The following is a 27,287-nucleotide window of genomic DNA, read 5'->3' as shown; positions in this document are numbered from 1 at the left end:
TGCGTTCACACACAACCCGTAAAAATACCGTAAAGACACGTGACATCGATGTGACATGTAATTTCTCAGCAGCATCTATAGTTTGCTTATGAGCTGCGATTTCTCTCTCTGGAGAACCCACGCTTGTGCATTTTTTCTCTGATTCGATCATAATCTAACGCATTACGTACCGTTTCACTAGCCTGCTTTCACTAGCCTGCTTTCACTTCACTTCAGCGTCATCATTACGACACAGCATTGTTTACGGCTTTTGTTCACACAGCGCGCGTTCCGGGACTGATCCCGGCAATGTTACTAGGTCTCCAACCCGGCATCGATCCCGGCATCAATCCCGGGTCGTGTTTGCGTTCACACAGAAGGCACTCTGGCAATTTCCCGGGAAAGGGGCTATAGTGGATGGCGATGAACATGGCGGATTTTGTGAGAGACGAAGAGGGTGACTTCTCAGACAGTCAAGATCCAGAACCATACTTCTACAAACCAGAGTTTTCAGAAGAGGAGCGGCCACCTTTGGAAATAGACCGACAGGAGGAGGAGGTTGTAGGGATGCACCGATACCGATACCAGTATCGGTATCGGGCCCGATACTAAGCTCATGTACTTGTACTCGTACTCGTAAAAATACCCCGATACCAAAGACCGATACCTCACTTATATCCTTAGCTTATATTTCTTAATTCTTATGAACACTCTTCCTGCAGTTATAGTGTTGCTAGATTTAATAGTACACTCTAATATTTCACTTTACACTTTCGGCTGTGATTACATTGTTACTCAGTGTTATGTTAAACATTTGTTCTGTGATTTCTTTGGCACTTTATGACAAATTTGTTTGTCTTGTTGTCTGATTTCTTTAGCACTTTGACAACTTTGTGACACCCAGGTAAAAATTACATTCATTATGTCCTTGGTTTTGCCCTTTGGAGGTTATTGGACACTGTGAAATTTGGGCTTTGAAAATTTGTGATAAGCACAATAAGAATGATTTATTTTTTTAAGTTTATTTAAGTTGTTGAAAATAAAGATGCTGATATGTTCATTAGTCTCATTGTGTTGTTCTTAGAAAATTGCCACATAAAACGAGAACCCCCCCAGTACAACAGGCATCGGTATCGGTATCGGCGAGTACCAGGAAAAAAATATCGGTACTCGTACTCGACCCTTAAAAAGTGGTATCGGTGCATCCCTAGGAGGTTGCGATCGCTCAACAGACTGAGGACGTAAGGATGAGAGCCAACACGAACTGGTGCTCGTTCTCACAACCTTTCGCTATTCAGGCAACTACCTCTGCGCCCAAGTAGCAGTGCTTCGCCTGTGCTTCCCCCTAATATAGTAAATTTCTGCCTAGGATATCACCTAGTCTTAATCTGCATTGCTATTTGTACTCGTTGTGAATACGCAGGCCACAAGATGTAGTTAGGTATTTTGTTGTTGTTGTTTTTTATCACTTTTACTAATGACATGCAAGCTGGCAAAGGATTCCATTCATTATGCTAAGCTAAGCTAGCGGCGGCACTTCGAAACTAAAACAATGCATGCACTAAGACAAAAAAATGCGTTTGCCCACCTATCTAAATGTAGGGGAGATGGTGAATAAGCCCTATTTAAAAAAACGGTGGAGTGTTCCTTTAAGGCGTGAAAGCAATCCGACCCAACAGACCAATGAACCAAATGATAATATAATTCATAATGGGAAATGTGCTATATAAATAGCAGAAGTGTCTGATTCTGTGCATTAGTTATCACCTGGGTTGGGCATCGTTTTGATTTGAACGATTCTGATTTCGATTCTTTGAGGGGTGGGTGGAGTCAAAACATGTCACAGGCTGATTTCACAGACAAAAATAGTGGATTTTGATTGGTCAAATCGTATGTCAATCAAACTCCCTGCGATGGATGAATTGACTCTAATTTGAAAGTGAAGTGCACACTGCCCCACCAGCTTTTTATAAGCGATGTAAAAAAAAAAAATTTTTATAAATTAGCGCCAATTCAGGTCACAATAACAAAACAGTTCCTATGTGCATTTTGGTACGATTTAAAAGGTTGCCTTGTGAAAGCGAACCAAGAAGAAAATGCAGCATTGTCCCTGTTTCGAAAGAAAAACAATTTATATGTGTGAGAACGCCCTAAGTCAGCACACCGGTGTGGTGAAGAGATGAGTCCCACTGAAGAGATGGGTCCCAGCTTAGGACCCCATTTATAGGGCCCTATAATTTCCGCGATCACGGAATCGCGGAATTGGCAAATTAACGCGGAATCTAGCATTAATGCGAAATTTCGCAGAATTTTACATATTTGGAATGAAATTCTGTTTTAGTGTGGGAGAAGAACGTATGTCTGGGGAAAATGCAGACCGGGGGAAGCAAATCTGGGCGACACAACCCCTCCCGTCATTTCAGCTGCCTCTCCCCCTTCAAAACATTGAAAGCATGGCGAAGCGGCTCTCCACGGCTCTGCTTTTCGTTGGCGGAAAAGTAAAGAAACTTGACGCTAAGCCCCCAGTACCGAGCCGAGCAGTTCCCACGTGTTTCCCACACATAGACTAATTCGTCGCGGTGCGCCACAGAATCAACACCGGCCGCCACATATTGCGTTTCGTTATTCTTTTTTTTTACGCTATTTAAAACACGTAGCGTATTCTTTCAGTTGCATTTCCTTTCCCTGCTCTCCCTCCATCTCTGTCACTCACGCGTCTCTCTCACATAGCCTACACACACACACACACAGCCCCTCCGTCCGTGCACACCGAGGCGCTCCGGACAGGACAAAAGCGAAGCGAACTCCGCGAGTGAGACCGAGTGTGTCCGAGAGCGCGGTCAATAGTGCGCTCGAGACACCGAGTGTGTCCGAGAGCGCGGTCAATAGTGCGCGCGAGAGACCGAGTGTGTCCGAGAGCGCGGTCAATAGTGCGCGCGAGACACCGAGTGTGTCCGAGAGCGCGGTCAATAGTGCGCGCGAGACACCGAGTGTGTCCGAGAGCACGGTCAATAGTGCGCGCGAGACACCGAGTGTGTCCGAGAGCGCGGTCAATAGTGCGCGCGAGACACCGAGTGTGTCCGAGAGCGCGGTCAATAGTGCGCTCGAGACACCGAGTGTGTCCGAGAGCGCGGTCAATAGTGCGCGCGAGAGACCGAGTGTGTCCGAGAGCGCGGTCAATAGTGCGCGCGAGACACCGACTGTGTCCGAGAGCGCGGTCAATAGTGCGCGCGAGACACCGAGTGTGTCCGAGAGCGCGGTCAATAGTGCGCGCGAGACACCGAGTGTGTCCGAGAGCGCACTCGATAGCGCGCGAGAGAGACTGCGTGTGACTTTTATTTAAACTTATATAAACTAATATAATTTATTTTACTGGACAATTTAAAGCTCATAACCTTTAATATTTTGTTGTTACCTGAAGTACTTCGAGTGCAGTGTTTGCATCATGCAGTATTTGTCCTGAAAAGTAAATGTGATGTTTGTAACCTCAATAAACCTCAATATTATTTTAAAAGGTCATTCCTGTTTTATTTGTGTACATTTTAATCATTAACATTAAAAAGCACACTCTTTTTACGACTAAAATAACAGTAAAGGGTAAAAAAAACTCAATTTCCCAAAATTAAAACGGAAAAAACGTAATTTGGGAAAAAATAAAATGGATTTTATAGGGGCATTATAGTACATATAATGTACTACATTTAGTATGCCAGTAGTATGCCTGATCTAAATCTGTTCTCATCTGCCATTTATTTAAATGGATAAACTGTTAATAAGAAAAATAGTAATACACTCAAAATAATATTTCATGGTTCTTTTAATAATACAATTTGTACAACATATTGCACTGATTATTAAATAATGACAATTATAATTGCATTACGAATTGCTGTGAATACGGTAAGGCAGTACAGGGAACTACACTGCGACCAAAATGGTCGCATATGCGACCTTTTGAAATGCCATTGCGACCCTAATTTTTAATGGGTCGCAAATGTATCACTGATTATTTTTGTACCTATGTTTTTAGGCAATATGCTATGCTTTACTATGAGCATTTATTAAAACAGAAATGTGTATTTTAAGAATACGTTTTATAACGTGCTCTGCAGTGGTGTAGTCTACGTGATACGCAGGTATACGCCGTATACCCACTAGAAAATGTCAAGGATTTCCGTATGCCCACTAGGAAATGTCAAAGATCTCCGTATACCCACTTTAAAAAGCGTGAGGATTTGTAAACGTAACAACATCGTTTTGTGAAAGAACTGGTATATCACAGTATACTCACTACAAAAAACTAGACTACACCACTGGCTCTGAGCATTCAACACATCAAGTTGGCTGCAGCCCCGCGACCGTTACTTAGATTAAAACGTACCATTGTATCAGTGCTGCGCGAGCTCTCTCTCTCAGAAACACGGACGCGCGCACACAGAGAGAGAGAAGATAATTGTAAAATGAAAATTGGCTATAGTTTAAATTTTGTTCTTGCTTGTTTTTTTTCTGTCAAAATGTCAGAAAGCATTTTGTATTATCCATCCGTGTTTTTAAAATGCGTTAAATGACGGACGTTTTACTGCTAACACAGCCCTCATTATAGGCCTATGTCGGATTCATCTAACTTATACTTGATATCATTTTTAGAATAAGTGATTCGTTATGCTATTATTGGACTTGTCTATTCATTGTCAACTGTTTTCTATAAATATGTTTGTATTGGCTTGGCTAACATTTATTCAGCTAATGCGTGTCCTGTTTAACATGTGCAATGTTCAGACGCAAAGACAGCACGTCACAAATAGAAGCCGTTTTCCCTGGATATTGGAATAATAAATAAATTATTTTTTTTATTTTTTCTGCATTTTTTTGTTTTTACTCTTTTCTAGGGGTTTCTTAATTTTAGACAAGTTGACCAGCACACATTATATGCAATGCAATATAATGCATGCGTGTCCTATGTGTGACATATTTTGCACACAGGTAAAGGTGCCCAATATCAGTCATTTCTAAAGTAAAAAAAAGAAAAGAAAAGTTTTTAAAAATATCTCTTTATTTGATTATCAGTAAATTTGTTTTCTATACAGGGATATCGACATCGGTAAATATCGGTATCGGCCATAACAGCAATATTAATATCGGTTATCGGTATCGGCCACAATTTTCACATCGGTGCATCACTACTTACGAGTTCACGAGTCTGCCCATCTGTGCAAACCATAGCATGTTGAAATCCATTTTGCTCTTTATTGTGTACAGTATTTTCTATTGCAGTAAATCTATCCCAACCAATGTTAAAGAAAACAAAAACAAGGCGGCATGTGGTTTAAAACATGGCAAGTAAAAAAAAAAGCACATCTGTATGCAATACAGTTTCATTATTGTTCATTATTATCCAGAGCGGCTTACTATAAATAATTTGTGCGACCAAATCATATTTTGCGCTAGTAACTGAAAAAGTTAGTAGTGCAAGTGCCACCAGTGGAAAAGGTTAGTGTAGTTCCCTGCAGTATAAGCTCAGGTTAAGCTCAGCTGGCGTTAGCACGCTCATCAGATAGCTGCATTCTCTTGGTCGGCGTTACGTCACAAATCATGTGACCTGCATAGCAACAAGCTGCCGTCGTGTTTGAAGGGTAAAACAAACCGAAGACACAGCCCGAGGCAAATCAAAAAGGTATCTATTCACAGAAGTTTTGCTGTGGATTAGGCCTATGTCAGTTATGGGTACTAACGGACTACTTTGTATTAATGATGCATGATATCTGTGTATGCGAATGTATGTCGGTGGTGAGAAGTGAATGTAATAAAACACTCATGTAAAGCGCTTTGTGACTAGCTAACGTTACTGCTACATGTCTGTGAAAGGCGCTAGCAGCTATATGAATACAGATCTTCTTCTTCTATTACAGAATGTCTTATCAATATATATAGACAGTCTCCTAGCGCCTGCATTGACCAGGTACCACAGAAAGCTGTCGCTTGTAGGTTTAGCATTACAATTTTGCCCCTATTGGCATCCAGATGAGGCCTGGAAGAACAACCCAAAAGCATGGCCCAGGCTCGAGTATCCAGACATATACAATTACCTCATCAAATCCCCTCTATAAACACCATGTGTACATATCATGTGTCCTACACTTGCAGTCATGTTTAAATACCCATCAAGCATCGATTACATTAACTATGTAATCGATTTTTTATTCATAAAAAAAACTGTTCATTCAAAAGCACTGTGTTACAAAGTGGCTGTAATGAGCTCAGTCTGTTAGTGGCACAGCTTGTACAATGTCAGTGAGGGACACAGTTTTTTCAAAAAAGCCAATAAAGGCTAACTGCATAAATGTATAGTTTTTAGGCATGATTCTCGGCGCTTGTTTATCTTCCTCTTTCGTGTTGCTTAATGGCGGGCGCTTGTTTGTTTTACCCTTCGCCGCGTTGCTATGCGCGCGCAGTGCATTATAGGAGTAAAAGTCCCGGATGTCCGACCTTGAGAATGCTATGCCACTATCTAAGCTAACTAAAAACACTGAGATCGGAAAAAAAATCACAATCTATAGCTTCGGTTATATACTTGTATATGAAACATAAGTTAAAAGACATTAATGACAAATCAAAATGATTTTGTCTGATTTGTAACCAGGGACTAAAGCGATAAAACGTGTTTTGAACCAATCGGATTGATTGGGTCCTAAGCTGGGACTCATCTCTTCACCACACCGGCTCATTATTGGCCATCCTGCTCAGCATCACGCATGCGTAGTGGTGATCACGTGAACAGCATCAGAGACTAACATGTAAATTGCATGTAATTTGTTGAATAAAGTCTGTTTTTTGGGGGCACAAAAAAGTATTCGTGTGTCTTCATAACATTAATGTTGAACCACTGGAGTCACATGGACTATTTTAAGATGGCTTTGCTAAGTTACCTTTCTGGGCCTCAAAAAGTGGTAATAACGTTGCAGTCTATGGAGGGTCAGAAAGCTCTCGGATTTCGTCAAAAATATATATATTAATTTGTGTTCCGAAGATTTGAAGTACATGGGGTGAGTAATAAATGACAGAAATTTCATTTTTGGGCAAAGTAACCTAACGATGTAAGTTAAGCCGCAGGAAAATTCAACCGAACAGTGAAAGTGTGGTTAGACCAATCGCATAACTGTTGTACAACGTTAATAATTAGTTGTTTTCATCTAAAACTGCAGAAGGTCCACACTGATTACAGCAGCACGTGCGCAGTAAGTCTGCAAGCTAACTACATACAATCATAAAATTACGGTTCAAGCATTTTATTGACATCGGATGCGCCGTTTTCGCGTCAAGTTGTTAGATTGCTGCAGGGTTTATAACGACACGCATGTTGTCTGTATGGCTGAATGTAGGTTAAATACGTGAAATATCGTGTTAACAACTGTGGTGTGGTGTAAAATACATTCCCATTTATCCATAGAGTAGGAAAGCGACTCTTACCTCGCGTCTGCTGTTGAGAAATGTTCGCGCCGTTGACGCGGTGACGTGCAATCAGTGACGCCATCAATCGGTTTCACGTGCAGCAAATAAATCATCTTCCTTATTTGAAAGTTTAGCTTTAACTAGATTTGCGTTTAAATAAAATAAATCTGTAAAAGTGCTCTGCCTCGTATATTAAAATTAGTATGTGATTGTGATTGACGTAAGCTACGTGGCCAGTTTAATCTTTCGAAGCAGTAGGTGTGATTTATTACAGATATTATTTGAATTATGCAGAATCATAATGTCCTTGTTTATTCTGATTGATTGATGTGCTCTTATAATGATAAATAATTTAGATATGTTTGTAAATTAAACATTCAGTGGCTTTTATTGTGGCTTTTAGTCCTAGCTGTGAAGCTAATCTAATTACTCCTGAAGGAAAAAAAACTTTTAGCAGATATGGATTTAAAATACAATCTTTCTCTCAGGAAAATAGACCTGAGTACTGATTACATCTTCTTTGGCATATATCAAATGCTCTTTAGTCAAATGCTTTCTTTTTTATTATTATTATTTTATTTTATTTTACTTTTTTGTGCTCCATAGAAGAAAGCAGGGCTTGACTTCTGGATGAACCATTCTCTCAAAATGTCAGGTGATGAACAAACAATACACTTGATCTTCAAGATGATGGTGATTAAAATTTCAAAACATTTCATTGTACCCCTGAGAATTCTTGTGACATTTTCATTAATTAATCAAATGCTTTAAGACAAAAAAGAAAAAGACAAAATCCTCTTACATGCACGATCAGCCGCAGCCCGAGAAATCAGCAAAGCCGCTGTTAGCCGGAGGCAGTGTGTGTTTAACATCAAACACTTTCTGATAGGGTTCATACTGGAGCAGTTATCTCAGAGTTTTACATGCTTTGGGGCTTTCTTTTTAATTATGTAGTGTACTTATGCATATTTTGTGCAGGTTTCATAACATCATCATCATCATCACAGGTATTTGGCAAGCGTCATGCAGAATTTGCTTATGGAGGCGTCTATTTTGCTGTAAATCACAGTTTATAAAACTCCAGTTACATCCACAGCATGATAGGAAAACTAACAAAGAATCATATACAGACATAATGTTGCATTGAGGCTAAATTTGCATTCTAGATTCAGGGCATCATGCAGTTTTACAGTATACAATTCAGGAACAATTATTGTGGCATTTACAGTTTGACATGCAACATGAAAACAACAGTTGAGTTATTAGTTGAAACTTCCTTCTCTTTCACTCTGTACATCAAATCGTCTACAGTAGATCAATTGCACAATGAAATCATTCAATTTAAAGGAACAGTTCACCCAGAAATTATTGTGTAATTATTGACCTTTTCCATGCGATTACAGTGAATAGGAACTTACTTCTAGCAGGAATTAGCATCTAGCATTGGCTTACAAGGCAGCGAGGAAACCAGTCCGTTTTTGGTCGTTGCCTTAATGTTTCATACGCTAATTTATGCAAGTATAATAATGACTGTATCTTTGATACATAACACATGTTGAACTGCATCAATGGAATAAAAAATTACCTGTGCTTAATTTTTAGTGGCTGCATTTTTGACGTGCATATTTAAGCAGTGAATATTTCAACTGGGAACATTTGCCATTAATTAATCTTCAGAAGATCAGGGGCCGTATTCACAAAGAATTGTAAGGCTAAAAGTAGCTCCTAACTGGCGAATTTAGTAGCAACTCCTAAAAATAATGGGCGTGTCACTCCTAACTTTAGGACTCCTAATTTTTTTCACTAAGAGTAATTCACGAAGCATTTTAGCCCTAAAAGTAGCACCTAAGTCTGGGACAGCTTAAAAGAAGTCGAGAGGACTCCTAACTCTCTAAGACCTATTAACAAAGGATTGTAGCGCATACCACCGCCTCGCAGTCGTCCGGGGTCTGCGACACAAGCGGGAATGCTGCATTGATCTGCAAACAAATCTTCTCCTATGTCTCACGCTTAGTTTTACTTGATATCCCAGTGTCGAATTTCCCTTTTATTTTTATTTTTTTATTTTTTCAGCACCAACTGGGCCAGCAGCAGTAACTGATCCTGCGTCCAGTTGGGCTTTCTTTTTCGTTTTGGCGAGTTCATAATCCACCGTCATTCAACTATTACATTACTTCAATAGGAGCAACATTTACTTGCTTTAAGTAGTCTATTTAGGCTATGGAAGCTTGTTTCCGCCACAGAATGAAAAATAAAAAAGCTAATTGCGACTTTTTATCTCACAACTGCGACTTTATTTCTCACAATTCTGACTTAATATCTCGCAATGAGATAAAAAAGTCGCAATTATTTTAATTTATTTTTATTCAGTGGCGGAAACAAGCTTCTATACTAATAGGATGTCAATTAACCAAGCAAGTGTTAATGCAAGTGTCGTTTTTCATTATTAGGCAAGTGGCGCCGTGGCGGTTTCATTAGGGTATTAGGCTACCTTAATTTAATTGAATTGAATTCACCACTTTTCTCTCTCTTTCTGCCTTTTTAGAATTATACTTCACTGGGGCCTGCACAAACATGTCATTATATATGCATTTCGATGACATTACTATTATTATTTTGTGTAGGACACAGACATATTTAGATGTTGTAATTCCATGATTTGTTGCGTCTGTGTTATGTTCCACATGACGGCCCTGTCATCTAACAACCAATCACCGTGATCATTGCGAGGAAACTCGTGCATGAGAATTGACGTCATCCATAGCAACGAAGACTCACTCTTAGTTTAGGAGTTGTCATGTTTCCTTACTAAGAGTAGGTCTGAAAGGCGTTGTGAATAACTTTTAAGAGAAAACTCCTAGCTAAAATATTTTAATGGGATTTAGGAGTACTCCTAGTGGTAAAATAAAATTCTTTGTGAATACGGCCCCTGATCCACAATATTTTGAATGCCATATGTGTTATCTGACAGGAATGGCTGACCTACAGTAGCAATAGCCTAGTTGTGTTATTTTAAGCTTAAAGTCCCAAACTACCTTGTAACCAATCAGGTCATGAGGGTGGCGGGCTTTAGCATATCATTAAAGCTATAGTATACGATGTTAAAAATCGGTCGAGAAAGCCTGAGACGTTAGGGAAGTTTTAAAAAACTCATCCCACCCCTCCACACACATACCCCTCCCCTCTGTGCTACCTGATCCCTCCCACCGGGAAACGAATTGAACAACCTCACTCAGTCAAGCTGTGATCACCAGTAGTAACATGGGAACTGAGATGTATGCTGTGTCAAGGACTTCAAGAAATATAATTACTTTGACCCGTGATAGGCGATCGCGATGCTAAACGGCTAACATTCCAATGCCGACCGGCAGCATGAGCAAGTTGTCAAACTGATAAAAAGCTATTTATGTAACACGTCACACCATTAAAGTATAAATAAATGTTTACCTGCTCAACAAAAAGTCAGCCGTGTCAGCGTCGGTCTTCAGTCCCAGATCTCCCTGAAGCTTCCTCCAACGGTCAATGGTGAACCCTATATTTATCCTACTCAAAGTTCGGCGTTCTTAACATTTTTTTTTAATCTCTGCTCGTTCCTCTAATGACTTTCTCTTTCGTCTTAACTTTACTGTAGAGGCAAGCAGGGGACGCTTACTGCTGTCTTTTTTTTATTTATCCATTGCTGATATGCTACTTAGCTAGCTACCATAGACTGTCAGCTGCTTACACGCGCAATTTCATGTCGCAGGAGGGGGGCGGGGGCGGGTGCGGTGGAGACGGGAGCGCCAGGCGGAGTTTCAAGTGGAGCTGGTAATTCGATGAGAGCAGTTGACCAATGTAAGCTGTCCGGCCTGACAGCTTACATTGGTCAACTTTTTTGCGGCTGTACAGCCAATAGAGTGAATGGATTTTTTTCATTCTTTTTTCTATTCATATTGTTAGGATTGTACTATATAACCATAACCAGCATCTAAACGAGGATATTAATAATGAACAATCTTTGAAATCGTATACCCTAGCTTTAACTGCTCTGACACTAGAGGTCACTCTCTGTGACTACTGAACCATGTTGTCTTTTTTTCAGGTTTAACTGTTTATTGACTTTAGCATAGCCACTTGAAGGCAAGCCTGCAAGGTTAGCAATTAAAAAAAAAAAAATAATAATAATATATATATATGTGTGTGTGTGTGTGCGTGTGTGTGTGCGTGTGTGTGTGTGTGCGTGCGTGTGTGTGTGCGTGTGTGTGTGCGTGTGTGTGTGTGCGTGTGTGTGTGTGCGTGTGTGTGTGTGTGTGTAATGCCTGCTAAAGCTAAAGCAGAAAAAAGCAGGCTTTTACACTTTGCTGTCTCTTCCTGTCTATCCTGTTTTTAGGGTAGACGGGTAAATTAGCCATTTAAATTGATAAATTAGGTTTCAGAATTTCTTAGAATTAAAAAAGGTTAATGTTTCTTTTTTACAAGAGACTCATACTAATAAGGATAATGAAATTGAATGGGGTATTTGGTGGGAAGGTGAGCCATGGGACACATACAGTAATAGTGCAGGGATTTCTATTTTATTTTCTGCAAACATGAATGTTAACATTTTTGTACCAAGGTTCAGATATTGTGGGAAGAAGGAGGCGGACATTCAACACTTTTAATAAAATAAATAAACAAATACAAAAATAAAAAGTATGAGCCAGCAGCCGCTCACGGACGACTGCTGGCCACACAAAACAGAAACAAACACAGGTTCAGGCCTGTTCCTCTCTTGATCTTCACTATCGTCGCTCCTTTTATGCTTCCGCTCCTCCGTGAGCGATACGAGACCGGTGCGTCTCACAGGTGTCGTTCATCATTAATCACGCCACCGGCCTCGCACCGCTCTCTCTCGTTCCTCGGCCTCGTCCTGCTCGCCACAAATTTAAATGTAGAAAATGTTGTTGGAGGTAGATTATTACTTACACAAATTGAGTATGAGGGAGCTATGTTTGTGTTTGTTAATGTCTATGGCCCCAATAGTGGTCAAGAGCGGCAGGATCTTTTCATCCAGAATTATGATGATAGTGCGTGTCTTGTAATGTCTTGGAGGGGATTAGAATTTCACAACTGATTTTACAGAGCTTCATAGTCAATCAGGTATCACATTGTTAAAAGTTATGCATGAAAACTCAATTAATAGATGTGCGGAGAACAAGAAATACAGATGTGAGACAGTATACATGGTTGAAAGTGTGTGATAATAGAGTTTGTGGTGCAAGATTGGATCAGTTTTATATGAAAGAAATGTGGAACAATAGATTAATTGATGCTTTTAGTTCTCCAAATGGTTTTTCAGATTACCATATGATCACTTTGGTTTTAAAAGTAAAAAAGACACTAACATCTATTACTGACATTTGAATGTTAAATTGTTATGATGCTTTTTTCCGTGAAAGTTTTACAGGGTTTTGGAGTAACTGGAAGTTTAAATATTTGTCAATGGTGGGATGAGGGAAAGGTGAATATAATAAGATTATTTTCCCAGAATTAGGCTATGCTTTTCATACATCAACTATGGTTAAAACAACAGTAAAAACTTCACAAAAGGACATTAAGTTATTAGAAAAAAATCTTGTAACTAATAATGAAGGGGTATATTGTGATGTGTTAAAAAAGAACTGAATTCTTTTCTACTAGAGCAGGCAAAAGGAGCATTGATAAGGGCAAGATTTTGCTCTATTAAAAAACATTGATGCTCCAAGTGCATTTTTTTTCAACCTTGAAAGAAAATGTGTTAATCAAAAATAGATGTGTCATCGCCGTCGTCAGGATGGATCAGTATCATCAAATCCAGTTGAAATGAGAAAGTTAGCAAGAGACTTTTGTAAACAATTGTACAGTGCTGATAGCTGTGTTGCTGTAATTTCTGATGATTTGGGATGGATTGAGAGATAGTTGAGGATGCGAACGCCATGTTCAGCCAGAAGGGTAGGACTGTATTGATATGCCCTCTCCTCGAACAGAAAGCGTAGAAACGGTCTGTCAAGGGAGAATCAAGACATGATAGTACGCATCCTTCAGGTCGATCGCTGAAAACCAGTCTCTGGGACGGATGCATCCAAAGATGCGTTTCTGCATTTACATCTTGATCGGGGCTTGTGAAGGGCCCTGTTCAAGACTCGCAGGTCCAAGATTGGATATAACTCCCCGCCTTTCTTGGGTACAATGAAGTATGGGCTGTGGAAGCCGGTCTTCATATCAGCTGGAGGGACCGGCTCTATCGTGTCCTTTGTCAGTAGGACTGCGATCTCATGCACCTCTGGGAAAAATCGTACCAGGGCTGGGTGCTGAGAACCAGCATGGGCTGCCCTGAAGAACCAATAATCCAACCTTGGGTGTTCTGGGCATGGTGGAGGCCTCCACTTGAGCTCAACTCTCTTGGCGGCCCGGGAAAGCATAGCTGCCAGCTCTGGGTCAGGCTTGGGCAACGCTACTCTCCCCGAAGGGGGCGATGCAGCCAAGTCTTCATCCCCGGAGGACTCAAGCTCACCCTGGTCTCATCTGGTCGTCGGGGGAGCTCCAAATCAAATGAATGTTCCCCCACAAGTAGGACCAGCACCCTCAGCTGGAAACTCCACGGGTTACAGTGTGTGAGAGGCCCACGGAGATTCCCTTGGAGGGGAAGCCTTCACTGTGAACCTCAAGTCACCCTGGCTATTCGTTGAAGTAGCCCTCTTCTGAAGCCCAGAAGAGGAACTAGATCGAGGTATAGGTGAGGGGACCCCACCTCTCCTCAACCGTAATACAGAGATGGTCATGTTTCCGCAGTGGGTGCATGACTCATCCAAAAACTCTACCCCTGTGGGCTGAATGCCCCCAATCACGTGAGGCAATGATCATGACCGTAAGCCGGCACCAGGAAATGACTGCATCGAGAAACACGGCTGGAATGACATCTTTAAAAAGACGCAGCGTCACACCCGTTCTTGCTCTTTCAAGGAAATGATCTCTCTCTCTTTAAAGTTCTGAAGCACACGGAGGAATGGAAATAGTGCATTGAAGGTCATTTAAAGTCTTGCAACTCACAGGCTGTATAAACAGCAAAATTCAAAGCTGTGAAAACAGCTTTTGTTTATTTTTTTCACGCTGTTAGAGATTGCAGCCACCACCGTAGTGCCATCACACCAACACCGGGGAAAAGAGGCTTCTTCCTGAAGAATGCTCGTTTTCTTGTATACTCACTGCAAACTGGAAGTAGGATTACAAACAAACCGCTTGGCTCCGAAAAGAAAGGCAAACGTGCGTTGCTTCTGCAGAAACAAGGCTACCTGGGAGGCAGAGGTGGGCTCTGGGATTTTTTAAATCGCTTCGATATTTGACTGAAGAGGGGCGTTGCCCCTAGATGTGAGAGGGAACCCCACAGAATCTATGGCTGAGGCTGCAAACGTGCATTTCTCTCCATTCAGTGTAAGGTTATGTGCCATGAGAGCACTGACCACCCTACTGAGAAGGTTGTTATAGGTCTGGACATCCAATGCATGAACAACTATGTCATCCAGGAAGACCAGAAGATACCAGCCAAGATGGTGGCCATTACCTTTTGAAGCCAGATGGGGGAGGAGCTTAGGCCGAACGGCATATGAGTGTAACGAAATACCCCAGTATGTGTGACAAATGCTGTGAGGTCTCTGCTGACAGAGTGGAGTGGCACCTGCAGGTAACCCTGGCACAAATCCAACTTCGTAAAGACCATCTAACCATAGAAGTGAGTTGTCAGCTCCTCAGCTTTCGGTAAAGGGTACTTGTCAGGGATAACAGCTTTATGTACAGAGCGCAGGTCAACACACTCGAATTCCACCAGATTTTTTTTTTTCGATGACCAGGATAGAAATCCAGGGGGCCGCATTGACTGGCGCAATCACCCCCATGTCCAGCATCATTTGAGGCCCAGCAGTGACTTCCTCCCGCAGAGCTAGAGGAATCCTGCTCAGAGGCTGTATGACTGGCGATACCCCAGGGTCTTTATTGCAACAACATTTCATCTTTTTCTAATCAAACAACCACACTAACAAATGGCTCTACACAGCCCACACCGGGGAAGAGCCTAGACAGGGCTGTAGGCCTTGTGTTTTATTCAAATTTATTAGCCTATAATTTACATCTCAAGGATTCGCGCTTGTGCGCGGCGCACCAGCTCATGTTGCGAGGGAAACACACGCGCACGTCACATTGTTGTAAAAAACGCATTTTATTATTAGCCTATTCAGAAATGTTGTAAAAGACCGGTAAATGAAATACAAAAATACAACATTATAAACGCTATTAATAACATACAGGCCGAGGCTGTGCGTATTTTACTTCCCCTGGCTGTAGCTATTTCAAATCCATTTATGGTATTTAGAAAACAACAACAAGTAGCCACCTAGGCCTATAATAACAATATAGCCTACATAGTAGCCTATAAAAATAGCCTAATGTGCACTTTATTAAAAACAACATTTAGCCTATTTTAAACGCCAAGCCCAAACGAATTTATTTTAATCGAAACTGGACCGACATTGGGTTCGCGCATCTCTCATTCGGTCCAAAGTTTCCATATTTGCAATGTAACGTTTGGATGCTAACTATAAAGAAGGTTTCGTACTTTAATCGAGTCCCTAAGGCTAAATCAGCATCTTCAGAGCAAGGGAAATTAGTTTGGAATAACAGAATTGTATCAGCGTGCAAAGCGCTGGACCATCACTTGTAGGCTATATGTTCCTCAGCAGGGGAAATAACTTAATACTCTATGATTCGAAACAGTAAAATGTATATTTTTATTTGTGTACATTCAAAATGACTTCAAAATGTCATGCTTTTAAAAAATAAAGAATACAACATGATGCGCTGCTTTAGCGCGTCTCGCTTTCCTTGAATATCTTTCTGGCGCACACCAAAAATGAACCTAAATACAGCAATAAGCCTTCTTGGCACGCCTACTTTTGAAAGTTAACATTTAGATTATTTGAAGTAAAATGCATTATATAGGCCTAAATCACTTAGGAATAAATCACAGCGTGCTTCGTGATACAAAACGTGACTTTACAGTCTGGAAAATAGGACAATAGCTAATTATTTCACAGATCCCCTGGCACTTGAGAACTGCTGGTCTATACAGAAGAAAGCCCTGTCTAGGCTCTTCCCCGGTACGGGTTGTGTTGAGCCATTCGTTAGTCTGGTTTGGTGAGAAAAAGATGTAGCTAGTTGCAATAAACGCGTTAAGAATCCGCACATCAGCTGCTGCAGCTGAGGACTATTATTCTGCAGGTCGGAACTGAGGAAGAACTGATGACGACACCGTTTGATCTTCGGCTGACAAATTACAGGAAAGGGGCGAAAAGGAACTTGTCTCATTATTCTGCTTTCAATATTAAACAAAAAAATGACTGATACACGGATTCAGGTGGAGGACCCTGTGTAAACTTAGGGCTGTGCGATATAGCTAAAATAAATATCACTATATAATGTTTCATATCGTTCGGTATCGATAATTATTGACATTTTTTTATAACCTTTTTTTAAGACAAAAAAATATATCTTCTTTATGTCTTATATTAAGATAAAAAAGTAAGTGTTAAAGAAACAATGTAAAAGTGTAAATGTAGAACAATCAATGTAAACGTTGAGGTAGATCAACATATGTAATAAGTAGGGGTGTAATGGTTCCCAAAATTCTTATATTTTTACAACATCTTGAAACTTTTAGTTTTATAAATGGGGGTAATCTTTGAAGGATGAACAAATAATGTTTTGGTCATCACATTAAAAATAACATTTAAATATGATTTTTGTTTTAGTTTTAAAGCGCTGGAAAAAGATGTGTGACCTACTTGAAAGCATTGTACAATTCCTGCCAAACTTCCATGATTACAGGTAGTGTTACTACATTAGGCTAAATCCATGGTGAATGTTGCTGATCTGTGGACTTAAAGCCTGTAACTAGTTAAAGGACAATTCAGGTACAAAATCAGTACTAGTTGATTTCAGTTAAAACGGCTCAAACATGCATTTTAGTCTGGAACTAGCTTAAAGGTGCAGTGTGTGATTTTTAGCGACATCTAGCGGTTCAGCTGCGAGTTGCACTGAGGGCTCAGCCCACCGCTCACCCCTCCCTTTCAAAGAAGCTACGGTGGCTGAAACCAGACAAACATATCGTCGTCTGAGACAGCAGAGAATAGCCAGAGTAAGCCAAGAGTGTGTAACATTGTCACTGTTTCTGTACCGCAGTCCATTAACCACATCATGGATAAAGTTTACAAAGCCATAGTCAGGTGAGGATCAAGGGTCTTAATATATAATATAATAATAGTAATCAGCTGATTGTCTCACAAACGAAACCAGCACATTTCCCCCCCACATAGCAAACCCATAATACAGCATGGGCGAAGAACCGCATGAAACTATGCAACTATATATTTTTTCTAACAGGGTAGTAAAAGTTTAGCTGGCTAAATATGAGCTGTTACTGTGGCTGAGCTGGTTAAAGCGTAAAGCCTTGTTTAAACTCGACGCGTCCGCATGAGCCCAAAGGTGCGCGCGGCAAAAATGGCGTGATTGTAACAGCGCGCGCGCCTCCGCGTCCCCTAGACACTATTTACTACACACAATAGGCTTTTTTCCTCTGATTTTGAAAACTCTTCGCAATCGACTTAAAATGCTTCCAAGATCGACTTGTCGACCGTGATCGACGGGTTGGTGATTCCTGTAACGTTACTGTTTTACGGTCAATGACAAGAGTACTAATCAGCTGTCTCACGAACGTAACCAGCACATTTATCCCCACATAGCAAAGCCATAACACAGCGAGGGAGAAGAACTAAGTTACATGAAACAATCCAACTACATATTTTACACCACTGACAAAGGGAAAAGTCACTACTCACTGTGTTTAGCTTCTAGCTTTCTGCTGCTTCTCTTTCAAGGTAGTGACGAAACGCGCTCTGTAGCGCTGTTTGTTCGCGTTCGGCTACGGTAGAAACATGACGTCACAATATGTCGACCTTCATAGAAGGGGGTGCCCGCGGTTATGTAGATATAAATGTCTCATTCTAATGTAATAAAAACATTACGGTTTATTAAGTAAGTTCTTTATACACCACTGAACACATAGTTATGGGTGTCATATTGCATTTCTGTTAATAGATACTCAAAATTTTTACACATTGCACCTTTAAAGGGACATTGTGTAGGAATTTCTCCCATCTAGCGGTGAAATTGTATTTTGCATTCAAACGAATTGTGCTCTCCAGCGCCTCGCTTTTTCAAATCCGTGTTGCATCTACGGTAGCTGTTATGTACCAAAAAGCTATGACAGGATGTCTTCTAATAGCACTTCGTCGAGTTTTACATTTTTGTAATCTCCGGTCACGTTTCCTTTTACGTTCAATTTTGGACTTTTTTTTAGCAACGAGGATTTCTTCTCGATGTGGCTCGGCATATATATGGTCCGCCATTAAAAATAGCAATGCAATGCAGCCTTTTAAACTTGCCGGGGCAGTGACAACTGCTCTCGCTGCTCTGCTCCTCCGTTTCTGCTGCTTTCAGTCACGTCACGCTGGCTCTGAACGAAAACGCGTTGTGGAAACGCGTTGGCCTAGTACTTTTTGACCCTCTCTGCTATTATAGTTTTTCAAGATGGCGGAACGACATGGAAGCCTCCGTGGACCTACCCGTCACATGTATATAAAGATAATAAATTCTTCGTTTACGAGGATAAGTCAGATAATTGGCAGAGGAATTTGTACACCATTGAGGACATATTTATGAATAAAAATATTCATTTTAGATAATAAAATACCTAAAAAACTACACATTGTCCCTTTAAGCCTTTTCTGTGAAACCAGGGGTAGAACTTTCTAATGATTTATAGGAAAATTAAGCCGTATTTTCAAGCGCTCAACCAAAATGGATGGATGTTGTTAGCCCGGACAAGTTTAATCTGCTTAAAAAATTGGAGCAAACTGGTTTCCCTAAAAAATTAAGTAATGGTAATTTGAAAAATTTGAGTTCATTTATATTAAAATGTTTTATAAAATCACAAAATCATATTACTATATTATTATTACACTTATTATTATTATTATTACATAATATATTTAAGTTCAATCAACGAAGTAAGTTAAATTTATGTCAATTGATTTATTTTTTATTTGTTAAAAAAGAAAAATTAAGAAAAAAAGTAAATAAATGTTTTATTTCAATTCCAAATTTTCTTTTGAAATACAACAAAACGTGAATTTTCCATGCCCTAAAAACATTGTCCTCATAAAACATGAAAAGAAAAACTAGTTTGTTTTAACAAATTAGCTTAAAGCATATGAACAGTCTATCTCAGAATCACAACAAATTGCACCAAAACTATATGGTTTGTTTACACTCATGAGGATTTCATTTTAGGTGCCAGCTCACCTTTTCCCAGGCTGAGCATTACCTGCTGAATAAAATGTAAATTGTTTTTCATACAGTTAGGGTACTCCAGGGCCATCTAAATCAGTCCCCAAAAAAGGACACAGAAGGCCTGAGGTTGGTCAGTTCATCACCAAACATTCTTCCAAATCCATCCTCTCTGGGTTTAGCTGAGGACCTTCTTGATCAACGCAGAGGATTCTCACTGGAGTTTGTCTGTATGAGTCTTTGTCAGCTGCATCCTAACAGAGGAAGAAAAAGATAGAAGAAAAAGATAGACAGATACATTATATCAGATGATTCTGTTGTCAGATACAAATACTCAAAGTCATATGCTGCATTCACGCCATGTCGTATTACTGTAATTCCAAGATGACAAAATGTGACGTTGTTCTCTGACGTTGTTCATGTTCTTTGACTGGGAATTTTGCATTTTGAAGGCAACACTATCCAAGGCTAAATGAATCAGCAGCAGTGGTACGCTGGTCATGTGGTAAAAGTAGGAGATCAGAAAATTCCCAGTTTACAAGTTGCAATTACGATTTTTACGAGAACGGGAGCGCTTTTTTACAAGCTGGAATCTCATAATTATGTTAATTAAAACATGTCTTGAATGCATCTATATATGGTTTACCTATAGCTGGCCATTGAAGTACCATCAGGCTGATGTCAAAGCTTGTCGTTGACAACTTTTCTGTGAGGAGCAAACATTAAAGTTATAGTCTTTATAATGGCACCTGACTTTATGGTTTACATGTAATTGTGCACTGTGCCGTTTGCAGATGAATACACTAATCAGCCTCAGAACAGGTCTCCGTAAACCCACATGACATACTGCTAATCTGGAGTTTTGGTGTGAATGGCAGGATAAGTTGAACATTGTTCATAAAGTTATTTAAATGTACATACATTTCAGATGTAAACAAGGAAATTGTTCTGTTCATGTATAACTTGCAAGTTTAAGCCTGTAATGTTTAAATAGATGTGCTCTCTTTTCACAGTTATGAGGGCAATACTTGCAGGTCCAAAGCATCTCTTCTTGACCTGCAACACAAAACAAGATAGTCAGTCGTTAAGAGGGCTATGAACTTCGATAAAACAGTATTACATTCATACGTTTTTGTATTCAACCCATTAATTAACTTTAACTTACTCTTTCAATCAATAGCTGTGTCGAAATAAAATGTGGTCGTTAAATTTTTGCACTCACCACCATATTCGCGCTGTGATCCTCGCGGTGTTCGGCGCCGGCCGGAGGTTCGAACAGTTACACTCTCAATCTCAACAACCACTCCTCCAGTGAAAAATAAACAATAGGGAAGAAAAGACAAAAAACGTACGTCGAACTCGGCGGTCAGGGGTTCAAGCACAACGATGTCCGCTGCACGCGAGTGAGAAATCTAGCTAGCTAAAAAACAAACAAACAAACACTGATTTTCACTGCTCACAAACAGACTCTCGAGGAAAACAAAGAAACGATAAAAAGGTAAATATCGGGAAAAATGTCCATAGAACTTGCTTTAAAAGAAGTTCCAACTTTTCATCAACAGCTCCTTGAAGTCACACACACCACGATAAAATGGCGATACCTGACTCGCAGCATCAAACCAATGTGTGGAAGGCGTGGTCAGGAGAAAAACTTCCTTATTTGAGTCCATCTAACTTACGTTTATTCACATGGTCAAATTATGTTAGGTGTAATATATGATCCCCATCAATCAAACTGAGCAGACTGCATTCAGTCACTTAAATGAGGTGACGCGACTGAGTTCAGACGCCGCCGTGACTGCTCCCGTATGACTGTGCTTTATTTCAATTTATTTGTACTTTTTTGTACTTTTCTTTTTTGTACTTTTTCTGGACATGTTACAATACAACCGAGAAGCACTTTTTCGTATCAGAATGCTGCAAACAAGCAGTTTTACTGACCTTTTATCCGACTCTCCGTCGTGGCCTGTGGAAATACTGAGGGATGAAGACAACAACAACCCTAATAATAATAGCGGCGAGACCCGATGGAGGCGTAAAAGGAAGCACAGAGGTCGTCGCGGGGCTGCTTAGACAGGTTACGGTCTCAGGCCCATCGACCACCTTTGCCCAGAATCCTGCTCGCAAACGTTCAATCTCTAGAAAATAAGTTGGATGACTTCAGAGCTAGGATAATGTTCCAGCGGGACATAAAGGACTGTAACATCTTTTGCCTTTCGGAAACTTGGCTGACTTCCCTCGTACCGGACACAGCGATTACTCCAGCCGAGCACTTCTCTGTCTTCCGCATGGACAGAACAGAAGAGTCCAGTAAAATAAGAGGTGGAGGAGTCTGTTTCATGATAAGTAACAACTGGTGTAGCCCAAAGGGGACCAAAATCCTCTCGAGTTCCTGTTCGCCATCACTTGGAACATCTGACGATTATGTGTCGCCCTTTTTTCCTTCCTCCCGAGTTCACCTCAGTTATTTCCACGGCTGTATACATTCCACCACAAGCAGACACCGACGAGGCTTTGTCGGTTTTACACGACGTGACAACTGGACTACAGACCAGACTGGCGGAAGCTGCGCTCATAGTGGCAGGGGACTTCAACAAGGCAAATCTTAAAAAAGTTCTGCCTAATTACTTCCAACATATCAAGTTTCCCACCAGGAATGACAAGACACTAGATCACTGCTATACACCCTTTAAAAAAGGGTACAAATCCATTCCTATCCCAGCTTTCTGGAAATCTGATCATAACGCCGTTTTCTTTATCCCTGAATATAAACAGAGAATGATGCGAGAGCCGGTAGTGACGCAAGAGGTCAGACGCTGGACAGCCGAATCAGAGGAGACGTTACGCGACGCACTGAGTGACATGGACTGGGAGATGTTCCGGGAGAGTGCAGACAACGACGTCAGTATGTTTACGGATGTGGTTACGAGCTTTGTGGCCACACTGATAGATGATGTTGTACCCACGGCGATGGTGAAGTCTTTTCCGAACCAAAAATCATGGGTCGATAGATCCATCCGCGCTGCACTGAAAGACCGCACCACCACTTACAACGCTGGACTGCTGTCGGGTGACATGAGGGAATACAAGGCTGCATGCTACAAACTGAGGCGGGACATAGCGGATGCTAAGCGGCGCTACAGGAACAAGATGGAAGCAAAATTCCAGAAAAAGGACACACAAAGCATATGGCAGGGATTACATGGGATCACGGACTATAAAAGGGATCGCCCCTGCATGGTGAGTGCGGACGCGACGTTGGTGAATGAACTGAACTCCTTATATGCACGTTTCGAAGCTAGCAATGCTAACGCTGGCCATGCTAACGCGGGCCTGACTAGCGCAGATAGAAGGAGTTCTGCCAGTGGGGCAGCACTCAGCCCTGTTCTCTCTGAGCATGACGTGAGAAGGGAGCTGAAAAGGGTGAACACCAGAAAGGCGGCATGCCCGGATAGGATCTCCGGACCAGTCATCAGGACCTGCGCTGACCTTCTGGCTCCAGTGTTCACCTCCATATTCAATCTCTCTCTTGCACAATCCACAGTCCCCACATGCTTCAAGATGTCCACCATCATCCCTGTGCCCAAGAACGCCTCCCCAGCCGGTATGAATGACTACCGCCCCGTAGCACTGACCTCGGTGGTTATGAAGTGCTTTGAGAGGTTGATAAAGGACCACATCTGCTCCTCTCTTCAAAGTACCTTAGAACCACTGCAGTTTGCCTACCGCTCCAACAGATCTACAGATGACGCCATCTCCCAGGTCATGCATGCCACCCTCTGCAACCTTGACATCGTAAGAGGGGGCTATGTCAGACTGCTGTTCATAGACTACAGTTCAGCTTTTAACACTGTAGTCCCCAGCAGGCTGGCTACTAAGCTGTATGACGTGGGGCTGAACCCATCAATGTGTGCCTGGATCCTGGACTTCCTGACTGCCAGGCCTCAGGTTGTCAGAGCGGGAGGGCACACATCACACCCCCATCGTCCTCAACACTGGTGTCCCTCGGGGCTGTGTGCTGAGTCCTTTGCTGTACTACTGTATACCCACGACTGTGCCGCCAGGCACAACTCCAACACCATCGTGAAATTTGTGGACGACACGGTTGTGGTGGGCCCGATCACTAACAACGACTAGCGGGACTATCTACAGGAGGTGTCAGACCTGACAACGTGGTGCAAGGACAACAGCCTACTGCTAAATGGGGAGAAGACCAAGGAGATGGTGGTGGACTTCTGCCCACAACGTCGCAGGGCCTACACCCCTCTCCTGATAGACGGGACACCAGTGGAGAAGGTGAGTAGTTTTAAATACCTCGGAGTGCACATTTCCGAGGATTTATCATGGACTGTACATACAGACACCGTGGTGAGAAAGGCAAGAGAGCGCCTCTATCACCTCAGACAGCTCCGGAGATTCAGGGTCTCCCAACGGATCCTGATTTCCTTCTACTATGCTGATGTACAGAGCATACTGACTGGAGCCATATCTGTCTGGTACGGTAGCAGCTCCTGTGGGGACCAGCGAGCCCTGCAGAGGGTGGTGAGGACCGCTGAGCGGACCATGGGCATCACAATTCCCCCTCTGCATGACTTATACATCACACGCTGTACAAACAGGGCCAGAAGGATTATCAAGGATCCCCATCACCCTTGCAATAAACTGTTTGTAACCCGCAGTTTTTTCCCTGCGGCAATCAGAGCCCTGAACTCTGAACTTTTAACTTTTTAAAGCCCCTTTCACACAGCGCTTTGAACCCGGCAAATTGCCGGCAAATTGCCAGAGTGCCTTCTGTGTGAACGCAAACACGACCCGGGATTGATGCCGGGATCGATCCCGGGTTGGGGACCTAGTAACATTGCCGTGTTCAGACCCGGAACGCGCGCTGTGTGAACAAAAGCCAGAACCAATGCCTAGAAGGGGTGTGTCGTAGTGATGATGCACGAGCCTTTGCAATGACGTAGTTATCGTGCAACTCAGTTACTCTAGAAGAAAGTTTGTGTTCGTCACCGATACAAGAAAGAACGAAAAAATGTCTGCAAACTGGACTGAAGTTGAGACCCGAGAGTTGCATGAGCCGTGTACAAAGAACTGTAGCTTTTAGCATCCGATGGTGTCTCCGTGCTTTACGTCTTGCTGCTTCATTTTCTTTCATACTCTCCGCCAATTTAACTTCCAGCGTATTCCGTATCGAATTAACACGTTGAAAAGAACTCAAAATCGAAAATAAAATTGTGATTTGACCACGAAACATTTTGTACATAAACAACAAAGTTTGAGCAGCAACATCTAATGCCTGATCAGCTGCCATGTTATTCAAAGCAATGCAAACACTTCCGCTTTTCGAAACGTACCTTACACGTCGCATCCAACGTCACGCTTCTTTCCGGAACATACACGGGTTGTGTGTGAACTCGCTCTCTGATTCCGGCAAATCACTGGCAGTGTGAATGAAGCAAAATCAAACGAACCCGGGTCAAATCCCGGGTCGCTTTATCCGTGTATTTTCCGGAATGTCTGTCTGAAAGGGGCTTAATACACTTTTAACATTTTTATCCCAGTCATTGAACTTCAACATTTGTACATCTGGCTGTTGATCTAGGTTTCATTTATATTCTTCATTCATAACTATTTCTCATTGATTGTATTACTATTGCACATGTGGAGTAGCCATAACCTCTTAAGTGTAACTTTTGTTAAAATCTTTATTGTTTGGTATTTATTGTATTCTATTGTATTCTTTTATTTTATTTTTATTTTTTTATTTTTATTATTAAAATGGAGCACAGAAGTACAGTACATGTCACAAAAACATTTCACTGAGCATCTTGTATGAGTATGTGACAAATAAAACCTTTGAATCCTTAAATTATTTTTTATTATATTTTTATTTTTTAAATACCATCAGCTTCTTTTGCAGAAGTGAAACTGTTGTGTTCCAGTCCAGATCATGTAACCAATCAGAGAGTGAGACTGAAAAGCCATTTGCATTGTCAGGGTGGAGTGATTGTGATCTCTCAGAATAGAGCAGCTCTGTCTCCAGAGACCATGGGTGCTTCTCAATTCTTATTTGTGCATCCTCGCTTCCTTTCCTTGTGTCTCAGCTCCACCCCTGTAGGATGCGAGGGAAGGATGCAAGGAAAGAAAATGAGGACGGAGGAATCGAATGAAAGCTTTTTTATACATTGGAAGACTTGATCACTCAAAGTCACTCCACAGCGTCATCAGCAGCGCTCAAAGGATCTGCCCTTATGTAGTTGAAGTTTGGCAATTTAAGAAATTCATAATAAATAATAATAAAGCAAGATACCCTGTTGAAATATGTGAGATGTGTGGTTAATTTAAACTGCAAAGGTAAAGTATAAATTCAAATGATTGTGACCGATGTGAAGGGGGAGGAGAATATATACGTGCGTCACGTTTAGTCGATAAAACACTTCCGCATAGGATACAGCTGTGTATCCTCGCTCATGACTCCTCTGGAAGCTCTCACTCCTCGATCCTCGACTCCTCGCGGTGCAATTAGAGAATTGAGATGTCCTTCAAGATGGCTGTGCTTCATCGGTTTCCGGGTCATAGGATGGAGGACGCAGGAGAGAGGAGACGAGGAGGGATATTGAGAAGCACCCCATGTTCAAACCCCAAGAGCTTTATTTGACATTTACTGCTACATCAACCTTCTGAAAAGCACCTGCATCTTCATCTGTTAGTTGAATGATGTTGTCAGACACAAAGTGAACTTGTTGAGAAGCTTTATTGAATGTTGCAGCAAACACAGCAGATTGAAAGATCACACACACACACACACACACACACACACACACAATTGTAATTAAATTCTTTATTAGATATAAAATCCGGGCTAACAGTGTATTTGGCTATATAAAAAAATTGACTTAATGTTAAGCAAAAGGTGTTATGTTCCTGCAATCTGCCAATTTGGGCAAATAAAATGTTTGTCTGAAAACATTTCTGCTTAAGGTTTGTATTTTGTGTGCCCTGTATGGAACATTAATGTTCTTTCACACAGTCACACGCCTGTTTAAGAGATGAACTGCACTACTTGTGGTTTCAGAGATGGTAACAGATATCTTATATGTGCAATTGTGTGACCTGTGCTACAAAACTTTCAAACTGTGTAGCACCAGTGCTATATGCAACTATTCGTACAGCCCTGACTTTGTCCCAGGCCTGTTATCCCTTACAAGGTGTTTTTTTTTTTGTCATTTTTATTCATTCATTCATTTATTTATTTATTTTTAATTAAATAAAGCCCATTATACTCTCTGCATGTTGAGTCCTCTCTCTCTCTCTCTCTCTCTCTCCCTCTCTCTCTCTCTCTCTCTCTCTCTCTCTCTCTCTCTCTCTCTCTCTCTCTCTCTCTCTCTCTCTCTCTCTCTCTCTCTCTCTCTCTCTCTCCACCTAACACTTCTGCTTCTTCCTGTTATGATGAAACTAGACTTTTT

At 41.3% G+C, this 27,287-nt stretch overlaps 1 protein-coding gene across 1 annotated transcript in view; it reads right to left on the bottom strand.

The window, feature by feature from the left end:
* The window catches only part of tdrd12 (tudor domain containing 12), an 88,160-nt gene extending 80,693 nt beyond the window's left edge, over window positions 1–7,467 (bottom strand). The window contains exon 1 of the mRNA XM_077222503.1: window positions 7,447–7,467. The gene's annotated coding sequence lies outside the window, so the exon portion shown is untranslated. The remainder of the gene's footprint in view (window positions 1–7,446) is intronic.
* Between the last annotated feature and the right edge of the window lie 19,820 nt (window positions 7,468–27,287).

Source organism: Siphateles boraxobius, unplaced genomic scaffold, assembly GCF_051911475.1.
Source record: "Siphateles boraxobius isolate OS27281-9 unplaced genomic scaffold, OSU_SipBor_1 88, whole genome shotgun sequence".
Lineage (NCBI taxonomy): Eukaryota > Metazoa > Chordata > Actinopteri > Cypriniformes > Leuciscidae > Siphateles > Siphateles boraxobius.
This window is presented reverse-complemented; position numbering and strand designations above follow the sequence as displayed.